This window comes from Vipera ursinii (assembly GCF_947247035.1).
Source record: "Vipera ursinii genome assembly, chromosome: 1".
NCBI lineage: Eukaryota > Metazoa > Chordata > Lepidosauria > Squamata > Viperidae > Vipera > Vipera ursinii.
In genome coordinates, this window is record NC_139512.1 from 310,670,144 (window position 1) to 310,683,220 (window position 13,077).

Sequence of the window (13,077 nt, forward strand, 5' to 3'; positions counted from 1 at the left end):
AAGTTTCAAGAAACCTATTATCTAGTAGATTTTGATCATATTCTAACTACTACTTCTAACTACTACGTCTAACTACTTCGCTGTCCTCATCGCTTCCACGGATAATTGCCCAGCCGCCCTGTTTAGGGTCACTCGCTCCCTCCTTAATCAGGAGGTGAGGGAGGAGCCCTTGCAGGGGCAGGCCAAGGAGTTTAGCCAGCATCTGACGGATAAAATCGCTCAGATCCGGACCGGTTTGGACTCCGACTGGGCAGAGTCGGACGGGGGAGACGAGCGATCTTGGAAATATTATCTGGGATGAATTTGATCCTGTGACTCCGGAGGAGGTGGACAGGATCATGGGGAGGCTGAGTTCCACCACGTGTTTGTTGGACCCGTGCCCCTCCTGGCTTGTGCATGCAGCTCGGGAGGGGACACGAGGCTGGATCCATGCGGTAATAACTGCTTCTTTGAGGGAGGGTAGCTTCCCTGCAGGCTTGAAAGAGGCGGTGGTGAGGCCCCTCCTCAAGAAGCCTATCCTGGATCCAGCTGTTTTGAACAACTATCGTCCTGTCTCCAACCTTCGCTTTGTAGCAAAGTTTGTTGAGAGCATGGTGGCACGTCAGCTCCCTTTGTTCCTGGAGGAAACTGATTACCTGGACCCGTACCAATCAGGTTTCAGGACCGGGTACAGCACGGAGACGGCATTGGTCGCGCTGGTGAATGATCTCTGGTGGGCTCGGGACGGGTTGTTCCTCTGTCCTAGTCCTATTAGACCTCTCAGCGGCTTTCGATACCATCGACCATGGTATCTTGTTGTGGCGTCTCAGAGGGTTGGGAGTGGGGGGCACTGTTTTACAGTGATTCTCCTACCTCCTGGGCCGTTCACAGTCGGTGTTAGCAGGAGGGCAGAGGTCGGCCCCAAGGTCTCTCATTTGTGGAGTTCCTCAGGGGTCGGTCCTCTCTCCCCTCTTGTTCAACATCTATATGAAGCCGCTGGGTGAGATCATTCGTGGTTTCAGGATGGGGTATCATCAGTATGCTGATTATACTCAGCTTTTTCTATCCACCCCGAACCAACCCAGTGATGCCCTCGACGTGATGTCCCGTTGCCTGGAGGCGGTCCGGGTCTGGATGGGGAGAAACAGGCTTCGACTTAATCTCGCCAAGACTGAGTGGCTGTGCATACCGGCATCTCGGACTAACCAGCCTATTCCATTGTTAATTATGGGGGGTGAGGTGTTACTCCCCGTAGATAGGGCCCGCAATTTGGGCATCCTCCTGGACTCATGGCTCAGTTTGGAAGATCATATAGGAGCCGTGGCCAGGGGGGCTTTTGCCCAGGTTCGCCTGGTGTGCCAGTTGCAGCCCTACCTGGACCGAGACACCCTACATACAGTCACTCATGCACTCGTGACCTCCCGGATAGACTACTGCAATGTTCTCTACATGGGGCTGCCCTTGAAGACCACTCGGAGGCTTCAACTGGTGCAGAATGCGGCCGTGCGAGTTGTGATGGGGGTTTCCTGATACTCCCATGTAACACCTCTTCTCCGCGAGCTGCATTGGCTACTGGTTGCCCTCCGGGTGAGATTCAAGGTGTTGGTGATGACCTATAGAGCCCTTAATGGCATGGGTCCGGATTATCTTTGGGAGTACCTGCTGCCAGCATCAACTTCCCATCGTCCTGGCGCTCCCACAGGGAGGGCCTCGTCAGGGTGCCGCCGGTCAGGGAGTGCCAGCTGGTGGCCCCCAGGGGGAGGGCATTCTCGGTGGGTGCGCCTGCCCTTTGGAATCAGCTGCCTGTGGAACTCTGGATGGCCCCCGACCTTCGCTCGTTTCGCCGGGACCTAAAAACCTGGCTATTCAAGCTTGCCGGCCTGGACTGTGGGTTTGGGTTTTTAGTTTTTAATTTTCGGGGCTATTTAATTTAATTCTATTTTAACTTTGTATATTGTATTGTTTTAATTGCCCTGTAAACCGCCCTGAGTCCTTCGGGAAATGGGCGGTATATAAATCCAAATAATAAATAAATAAATAAATAAATAAATATTCCAATTAGTATGCTTATTGTAATAGAATGTGAGGATTTCAGTATTGTAGTGAGGTTATCAGCAAATAGTAAAACCTTTTAGTGCAGTCCTCAGAACTTTTATTATATAAGATGAATATATTAAGAATATTAGGCTTGTAATCCTATATCCATTTGCCAAGAAATAAATCCATTTTAGACAGGCATAAGATTGTGTTGTCAGGAAAAAAACAAAACTAAGGAGAATTTTTTTCTTGTCTCTTTTGCAGAATTAATTTTCAAAAATGATTACCCAAATGCACATTCCTAAATAAGTTTTCATAGAAATAAGAATTGGATGGCACAGATTTAAACTTTCGTGGAAAAAAGGAAATTTTAGTATACAATTTCCTGTGTAAGGTTCAGCACAGAGAGATTTACATATAAGGGTTTACATATAGGGGAAAGGGGTCTTTGAACTGCTATGGTAATACAGTTTGATATTACACAATTTGGGGTATGTAATAAAGATTGATAGGTTTTTATTTATGAAATGGTAAGTGTTGGATGGCTGCTATGCTTCAAACAGATATTGTTCTTTCTCATTTTAGCAGATTTGTTGGAGTTTTTTAAGGAGAGAGAAAAAAGGAGGAAAATACTAGGAAAACAAAGGAGCATCAAAACAGAATCTGAAGCAAAATAATTACACCATGACAGAAAATTACATCAAAAGCATCCTTTCTATCTTATTCTTAATACTGTAAAGAACTAGAGCCCATATACCAACACCAGTCAGCCTCCTATTTTAGGGCAGTGAACATTTTTAATAATTTTTATTAAATATTTTTAAAAAGAATATAAAAAATAATACCAACTGATATAAAGTAAGAACAAGAAATAACAAAAGCAGCACAGGGAGTAAAAGAAAAATGACACAAAATGGCTTCCAGTCTTCTTTACAGCAGTTATATAGTACAATTATACTTTTTTCTATACGGTTACAACTGAACTCTGTTCTTTCTATAATCTATCCTGTCTAATCATCAAAACCATAGATCATAAAAAAAAATTCTGTTTCACACAAAGTCTATAAAGAGTGTCCAGTTGGCAATAAATGTAGCTAATTGTCTTTTCTTTGATCAAGGAGGTTCATTTAATCATCTCAGCAAGTTCCGTCTACTTCACCAACCATTCCTCCATTGTGGGTACAGTAATGCCGAAACTTTCTATCTTCATGCATACAATAATCTTGCTTCAGTTATTGTGTACAAAAATACAATTCCATGATTTGTATCGCATCTTTTTATATGTTCACCACACATCATAAAATGTCCCTTCTTGTTATTCACTTTCCCAATATAAATCTGAATATAATGTATCTGGTGGTACATACTAATGTTACTTCATTTCATAAACAATTTCTTTTGTGTCTATAATGTTGTGTGAATTTCAATCCTTTCCACATATTTTCCCATTGTTCAATCTGTATATTATAACCAAACATTGTAGCCTACTGTCATATATTCTTTCACTTATTCCTGTTTTGAATTTCAATAAAAGTTTATACGTTTTAGCAATTACATATTCATCATTTGTACACAATTCTTTTTCAAACTTAGTCTTACAATGTTCACAACCACATAGTCCTTAGTCTATTTTAAATTAAATTTATTATTTAATTATAAATAAGAGAATTGTTGATAATATATCAGAAGAACTGCCACAAGTTCTTCTCTTGATTTTATTTTACACTCGCCTTAAAATTCTAGTGCCTCTTGGTAAATTAACCATTTGTGTTTGCCTGTTTCTCATCTATAAAAAGCTTCTTGTGCCAAGATCCACAAAGTTGTTTTGGGGCACAACTTGAGTTTGTATCCATTCCATATTCTTCTCTAACAACAGTTTTTAAAATCCACTTTGATTTTGAATTTATCATGCCACCAATATCCATGCCGTCCAGCACTCAGGTCATAGTATTCTAACTCCAAAAGCCTTCTATTTCTCAATGACAACACCCTATCATTTAAACCAACTACTAAGTTGCCAAATACAAATTCAAATCAGGTAAACCCAATCCACCTCTTTTCTTTGCCTCTTGTCATATTTTAATTGTGAGATTCCCCACCCCCCACCACTCAACAGTGAATATCTCACTAGATTATCTGTTGCAGAGTTTAAAGAACAATACGGAACAGAAAGTCAAGGCAGTCCTCCCCTACAATTAGTAACTGAGAGGGTGGAATGAACAAGAATGGATCCATCCTTTTTGTTGCAGTATCTCACTGATGTTTTGCATCACTTTGAAATTTGATTCAGGACTCATTGGTTTCATACTATGGCGTATCTTCAGAGCTGTTATTTGAAATTATTGAAAGCTGGTATTTTCCTAGAATTGCAGCAGCTCTACAGACCTGTGAGTATCCTATTTTCCCATTAGCAACAGTTGCAAATCCCCTATGCTACACCAAATTTAGTCTGCCATTCCTAGAATTTGTCACTTCTTTGTACGGATTGTTTGGAATATATCTGCCCTTTCCCCTCAATGCAAGTGTGGCTCTTATTCCTTATTTGCTCACCACTACTGATAAAATCTCATACTCAAAATGCTTATGGAGATTCTCAGTCATCCAGGTCAGGGTTGTCCCAAAAGTGTTTTTTCAGGAGGCAACTGGACTTTCTTGTTTTTCTTTGAAGACGGTTTGCTTCTCATCCAAGAAACGTCTTCAGCTCTGACTGGATATCCCCAACAGCCTGTGCCTGTCTTCAACAGTGAAGGGACACAGGGCAGAAAACATCCTGCAACCAAGAAGGGTCTGCACACATTTGCACTACGCAGGTGACCCTGAAGACACAGGTAAACTTCCAAATGGCTTCAACCACTCTCTAAGAATGCAATTGACCAGCTGTCTGCAAAGTATATAAATCCTTCCATTTCCCACCATCTAGTCAGAGCTGAAGAAGCTTCCTGGATGAGAAGCGAAATGACTTCAAAGAAAAAGAAGAAAGTCCAGTTGCCTCTTGAAAAAGCACCTTTGGGACACTCATGCTCAAACTAATAATAATAATAATAATAATAATAATAATAATAATAATAATAATAATAACAACAACAACAACAACAACAAAACAATAACAATAATAATAATAATTTATAAAACTTGTATGCTGACAGACCCACAACTCTTGGAACAAATTTACACAGGCAAATCTCTGCAAACGTATTAATCAGCAATTCAGTTACATGAATATTAATCAATAACTCTGTTCCATAAATTTTGTATATGCATTTAAAAATATCCTTGTTTTCATTGAGAGAGCCAAAATAAGCAACCAAAACTCACTGACAGGCAAAAAAGAAAGAAGAGTCCCAATTGCTGAAGCAACATGTAATCTCAGCCATGGCAATTGTGGAAAACACCTAGTTGCAAAATTGCTGGTCATTTGTTTTCATAGATTTGAAATGCAATAGAGGATGGTGGGAAGATAAGTAGGAAACTATGGAGGCTTTCATGACTTTTGTTTACATTTCTTTAGATAGCTTCCAACTATTGTAATTTCTTATTTGATTTTTCAAACAAAATGCTTAGGCATATGTATATTACAATGGACGTGGGCATCTAACATTAAATGCTATTTCTTTTTGTGTGGAAGGGGTAAGGTAATTGTAGTGAGACAGAATAATTTCCATTCCTCTATGAGTCAGGCTTTTCTTACTTTTTTTCTTTTTTTCTTTTCTTTTTTTTGAGTCAGTTTGGTATAGTGGTTAAGATACCAGGATAGATACCAGTCCTATCTTAGGCATAAAGCCAGCTGGGTAAACACTCTCCAAACACTCTCCCTCAGCCCTCAGAAAAAGGCAATGGCAAACCACTTCTGAAAATTAATACTGGTTCAAAACCACAAAAAATAGGTAAATAAAAATTTGTCTGCGTTGAGAAAAGATACAAGCGCTGATTGGCTCAAAGTATTTCTTGCATTTCAAGGACAAAAGAACTGAAAATGATTTAAGAACTTAGTTAAATTCCCTGACAGATATATAATTTAAACACCATGTTTGGAGAATGAAATTAAGGGTCTTCCTATTTTTCTTCTAAAAATGAAAGTAATATATTGTGGATATGTTAAACTGAGAACATTTCCATTACATCAAGAATTTTATGGAAATAATCTCATTTAAAAAATTACATGTGAATGTTGAAAAGAAATTCTCTTCCCCCCCCCCCCCCCGCTCCTTTAATATGTTTAGCCTAGACTCTAGAGTCAAATAACAATCCAGCTTGCTTTTGAAATGGAAGGGATTTAAACTGCAGTAAGCCTGCAGTTCCTCAAACTGGAATCCTCCATATTTGCTAGAACTATGCTTCCAGAATTGCCAGATGAAGGAAGATATCAATGGCATATCTGAAGCATACTAAAATGGTATTACGGGTTTATTAACAAAAAAAACAGTTTAGAATTTCATCTTGCTATACCCAGTCCTTTTGACTTTTTCATTCATTCATCATTCATTTCAACAAGTCACTTTAGCAATATAATCCTATCCAAGTTTACAGTAGTTGGAAATAAATACCTTCTCAGTTAATAGATTATATTCCTTCCCAGAAACATTTGGCATTGCTACATTAATCACATTCTTTTAAAAAAAAGTTGATCATCATAATATTTACTGTCTACTGTTATACATATATTTCACAGCTACTGTTATGCTGATACTATGATCAATTGTTTATCTGGCATATCACTTGTTATTTAGAGTTCTTTTCAATCCTTATATTCTGCTTGATTTAATTACATTCATATAGTTTTTATCTTATGGTTTACTCCAACTTTAAACAGCTAAGGGTAAATAAGAGAAAGGATAAGTTGTATTCAAACATTTTCCACGTTAAGCATGTTGTATGCATATTTAAATTTATCCTATAATAATAAGTAGAATGGTGATCAAATATTGTTACATATTTGAAAAATGATGGCACACTTTTTTTCTTTAGCTTCAGCATGAAGATAAAACTAAAAAGAATCAAATTGTACGCACTACAATATTTGGTCCACTGTTTTAATATATCTACTCTACGTAGAAACTGGTAGGTTTGATAAAAAAATGTAAAAAAAAGAAAAAAAGAAAAGACTTTAGTCAAATGTGAACATTAGTTCTATGCAATTTATACTATCCAAGTCTTGTGACATTTGTGAGAAATGAATCAAGAGCTTCTTATTAAAAAGAGCTCAGTTATTTATATATAAATTACAGCTATCAATTTCTAAAGATACAGGTTTATCCATTCCAAAGCAATGAAAATAAAAAGGGTTATGGACCTTAAAATCTAGCCAAATTATTATAGCATGACACACATACCTGAACCTGAACCAATTTTATATGAAGAGATATTGTGCCACCTTCAGTTGGCAGGTATCCATAGATTCACTAAAAATTACAGGAGAATATGAAATGTTACATTTTGAAACAAATCAAAAGCCAGATAATTTTTCTTTGTTAGCAAAAATATCCAAGTCATGAAGAATTATTTATTAAGTCTATTAAAATATCATTAAAATATAGCAAGCTTTTAAATTCTCTGAAACCCTTACTTTAATCGATATATTTGGTGGAAAATGTTTTTTAACTTAAAATTTAATTGCCCTGGAGATCTTTTTGGTGGAATTATTTTTGAAGAAAAGAAAAAAAATGTTAAAAAAATCAGTCTAAAGTTGGGAACTGATAACAAGGATCCAACTTATACTAAATTAAAATATAATGAAAACCTAATGGAACAGAGAAGCAAAACAAAAATCAAATGCTATGTCAATGAAACATCATCATAAAAATGAATATGATGATTATAACTGAAGAGTGAAAATTTTTTAATGTAGAATTAAAATCACACTGATCATAAAAGTATAAAAGTTAATGTAAGATTTTAAATTTAAAAAGAATTCTTTTTTGACAATTTTCCTAAATGAAAATTCTGTTAGTGCAAAATGCCAAATTAAGATCTAATATGTTAACAGCCATAATAAAGATAGTAGAAACGAACTGAAAAACAGCAGTTTCTTTTTTCAGAATAACTTCCACAAATTTTAAATAAGATATTATCTGAAATTATAGATAAGAGCATACCATTTCTTCAAATGTGGTCCAAAAGATACAATTTAATTATTGTGACGTTGTCAGTTTTATTTGTAGACTATCATATTAGAATAGATATTGATAAAATACTAGGATGCAGGTTCAGGCCATATTGTAAAGATTAAGAGTTGTAACAAAGAACTATTATAGAAACTGTGTTTTCTTTAACTTTATTAGTATAGTACATATTATGCTTGACATAAAATCAGGAGGAATTTTAAGGAATCGGGTAGAGCAAAGTGAGTTTTATTTTACAAGCTCTAAGGAAAAATGGCTGTTTCAGCAGTGCCGAGTAACTGAAGTTTTTTTTTATTTCATTTTATTATTTCCAGGAAAATTTGAAGTTTTAGAAAATCTACAATTCAGTTTAGTTAGAATTGGAAATGGTAACTAACTCTGAGATCTTGGAAAAAGAAAGCACAAAAACAGCAGTAAACAAATGAATTCTCGACTCACAAGTTGTCATTATCATTAGGAGAAAATAAAATGGCCTTGGATGTCCCCTGATTCCTAGGGACTGCCTGCACTCTAAGTTTCAGTTCTTTATATAAGTTTCAGACATGGATAGTTTTACATCAGGACTTCCATTCCTCAGCTGCTATCAGCAGCTGGTGATTACTTCAGCCAGCTGATATGCCCACTCTCCTATATACACATTCTCTCATTTTTGCATTACTCATAGTTTGAAAATCACTTTGACTGCTATAGCATAATTATGTTAATGTCAAATGAGTCACTGAGAAACAGAAAGCTGTTGTGTATCAGACTTCAGTTCTAGGTCAGTTTCTGAATGCAGTGTATACTTCTGCACCACAGAAGGATGGGGCCAATCAGAGGTAAGCAACAGAATTACTGGATAGTGAGAGTCGTTAAATTACAAGCCTGAGTTAGAAGGAAAGTTGATTTTAATGCAATTCAGGCTCATTGGTTTATTATTTCACAGGCAAGCCAGCAGGCAGCTAGCTATTTCTAGCAAACAAATTAGAACTATATAAATACTTTTTTTTAAAGCAATCTAAGCACAAGGACGGAGTAAGAAGGAGGGGATTAAGTATGTTTAAATCAACTGAAATCACTGAGGATGTCTCTAACCTTGGTCTGGATAATAGTCAACTATTTATCTAGATATCAGCAATAATTGTCACATATACCATGCTCTCCTTTGTAAGTTGACTCAGAATAAATCCTTACTTGGCACAATGGACTTCTGGATTAGAAATTTTACACAATGCATTCAAGTTTAAGTACTTTTCTTGTGGAGGGCCAAGTATGCTATTTCCTCTCTTTTTCTAGGTTTATAACTTGTAAAACTGTTTTGTAACAAACAACAATGGGCTATAAGGAAATATCTATAGCCCTACCAATCACTACAGCAAGGCTCTCTTCATTATTGCTCAAAAATGAGAAAGCAGCAAGAGTTTTAAAGCCAATTTTTAAAAAATGGCTAAAGATATCTACCTGCATACGTACTGTATCCAACTTTTTTTTCCTACTTCCTTAATTTTCATATATATGAATGTTGTCTTAGTGTTATGTTTTGAAGCTAGATTGTATATTGTTACATGATTGTTATATTTTATGATAGCAGGATTGGGGTGTGATTACTGTCACTGTGGGGTTTTTTTCTGAGGATGTTTTATTGTTTAGTTATTGTATATATTCCATACATGTCTTAACTGGAGTAAGTTATTACAAGTTATAATGCAATTCATGGCATGCACAATGGATAAAGAAATTCCTGTCTCTAAAGAAACTTCCCCTTTTCTCACAAGGAAATATATTCATTTAAAAGTGACCTGTTTGATAAGCAAAGCACCTTTTTATTTGAAGTACTCTGTACTTTGAGTAAGATGGACTACTACATAGACCTTATTTTGAGCCAGTTTATCTTGTACAATCTTAATGTTGTCATGCTAAGGAGCTTTGCAGGCTACTCAAGTGTTCTTTGCAAGCTTTAGGTTTATTGGATCGCTATTTATTTCTACAAGTAATACGTATTTTATACTTTTTAACAAGTATGCTGATGTAAGTAACTTGTTCTTTTACTTCTTTGTGCATGAAAACATTAGGGCCAGCGATATTGATTAACATGTGAGCCAATGTATGTAGCACAGTTTACCCATGCTAAAGAAATGGTTAAGAAATTATTTACTCAAATGAACAAAATACATATTTTTCTCTAAATGCAAATACTTGCTGCCAGGTCATGGTTAATACCTACCCCATAATTTGTTCACTGGCCTCAATGGCATTAGCAAATTTAGTGGGATTTTACAAAAGGTTTGTTGTGGGGAAGAGACAAAATACTCCAATTCAGGGGTGTCAAACTCGCAACATCACGTGACGTGTTGTGACATATCGTGAGGTTTTTTTGCCATTGCTGGCAATGGGGTAGGCACAGTTTCGCTGTGATGCATCTGGCCCGCAGGCCAGCAGTTTGACACCCCTGCTCCAAGTGATAAAACATCTTCCAGGATTGTGGTCTCATATCTGAGCTGTACTTTTCTTTGTACCTATGAACACAATATTTGATACAAATTTTATGAGAGGGATATTTCTTGAACAAGGAAAGTTTAGAAGTGTAACCATGTTTATGTTTAAATAAGAACAGCAATTACATTCTATAAAACATTACCAAAAGGTGTCATTCCTGCTAAAATCCATATTTTTAAATCTGTTTTGTTGCAAGTAAATAATTAAGTAACTTAGCCATATATTGAACAGTATCCTCTCACCCCTTATCATGTACATAAAACAATATAAAGCTCCTAGCTAGCCTCCAAATTAATTCAACTTATCCTCAGAAACAAAATTTTAAGCAAAACATTTTGTAGGCTGAGGCAAAGGAATACCACACTTGCAAAAAAAAGCGCAACTGCACAGGTTTCTTTGGTGACTATTATTACAAATAATTTGCTGCTGTCAACATAGCTGGGGCAAAATTTCTGAATGGTCTAAACTTTCAGGAAAGAAAATAACATTGTCACATAAATATAATGGTTTACATTTGTTTGTACAGTTCGAAAAAAGGGGGATACTCTTTACAGATCAGAAGGTTAGCAGTTTGGCGGGTCGAATCCCGAGTGCCACGTAGCAGAGTGAGCGCCTGTTACTCATCCCAGCTTCTGCCAACCTAGCAGTTCGAAAGCACATAAAAATGCAAGTAGAAAAATAGGGACCACTGCGGTGGGAAGGTAACAGCGTTCCGTGCGCCTTTGGCGTCTAGTCATGCCGGCCACATGTCCACGGAGACGTCCTCGGACAAGCGCTGGCTCTTCGGCTTCGAAACGGAGATGAGCACTGGCCCCTAGAGTCGGAAACGACTAGCATACATGTGCGGGGGAACCTTTACCTTTACCTTTACTCTTTACAGGCATCCTCAAAAATAATATTGCAGGCCTAAGTATTTATATTTACCTGAGAGAATGGAAAGGTGAGCCATTCAGCTGAACTCAGAATGTGAGGCAATCATCCATCTCTTTACAAGCTCCATGTCTCTTATCCTGACTTTTTATCACTCTTGCTGTGTTCTCCTTCTGCTCCTTTATCTGGGACTTCTGTTAAGCTCAATCTCCTTTGCCCTCTGTAGCTCCCAACGAACCAACTGTTGTTACTAAACTGAGTGGAAATGCTAAGTCACATAATAGGTGACTAATAGGCACCCTATAATTCTGCACTAGCCATGATCTAAATATGAAGCAACAGCATCATCTCGACCTTAAAGTGAGTGAGGGGCTAGATTTCAGAATGGTGCCCCTTGTTCCAAAGATAGACTATTAAAGGCAAGATCTGTAGCTTGAAACCCACTAGAGTTATAAATATTTCTCTGTGATCCTTTACTGCTCTATTGTTAAGTCATGTTTGTTTTTCAGTATTTACTGCCATTAATTTATTTTTTGAAAAATGGGCTCTTTTCGAAGAGCATTTAAAAATCTGACTGTATTTTAAAAATAAAAATGATGGAATACAGAGTGGAATATTATATTGTAATGGAATGATTTAAAAAATTGGTTCAAAAGAGTTGTTTATAAAGTACCGGTAGTCCTCAACTTACAATCTTATGTCTAGTGATCTTTCGAAGTTACAGTGACATTGAAAAAGTTACTTATGACCATTTTTCACACTTACAACCGTTGCAGCATCCCCATGGTCATTTGATCAAAATTCAGCTGCTTGGCAACTGACTCATATTTATGATGGTTGCAATGTCCCTTTTGCGACCTTTGAGTGAGCAAAGTCAACGGAGGAGTCAGATTGACTTAACAACCATGTTACTAACTTAACAGTTGCAGTGATTCACTTTTACAACTGTACCAAGAAAAGTTGTAAAATGGGGCAAAAATCACTTAACAACTATCTCACTTAAGAACAGAAATTTTGGGCTCAAATGGTGGTCAAAGACAACCTGTAAGCTGTATGAGAGTGTGTGAAAAACTGAATAATGTTGGTTTAGAAAAATAAACCTAAGTTCAAATTTTTGACAGTCATGATGCTTAGCTAAATCTGACCTGTCTCATAGTACTACTGTACTGAGATAAACATGAGATGGAAAAAGAAGAAAAACATGTTTGTCTCAATTCTTTCAAAATATGATGAATAAAAATGGAATAAATAAACTATGCATTCTTTAAAAAATTATATACACTGATAGGAATAGAAGATAGGGAATGTCACAGTTATGAAAATATTCATATATAATGATAAAAGCAATATATACAGCATTGCAGTGTAAATTTGCACACGGGGCTGGGGGAGAGATATCACTTGCATAATAACATTATTGTGCAAGTTGAGTTACATAATTCATGTCAGTCAGGTGGTGTGACTGACAGAAAATAGGTGACAATTCAGCATAGAAAAGGGAACTTTACAAAATTAATAATTTCATTAGATGAAAAGGGGCAATCTTATCAGCCACCTATTATTAAATAATGTTAAATTTAGCTCAAAGGAGGTAAGT

The 13,077-nt window shown here is 36.6% G+C and overlaps 1 protein-coding gene across 1 annotated transcript in view; it reads right to left on the reverse strand.

Moving 5' to 3' along the window:
- ATF3 (activating transcription factor 3) overlaps positions 1 to 11,553 on the reverse strand; it is a 33,800-nt gene extending 22,247 nt beyond the window's left edge. Inside the window, exon 1 of the mRNA XM_083379525.1 lies at positions 11,535 to 11,553. The gene's annotated coding sequence lies outside the window, so the exon portion shown is untranslated. The remainder of the gene's footprint in view (positions 1 to 11,534) is intronic.
- Positions 11,554 to 13,077: the final 1,524 nt, after the last annotated feature.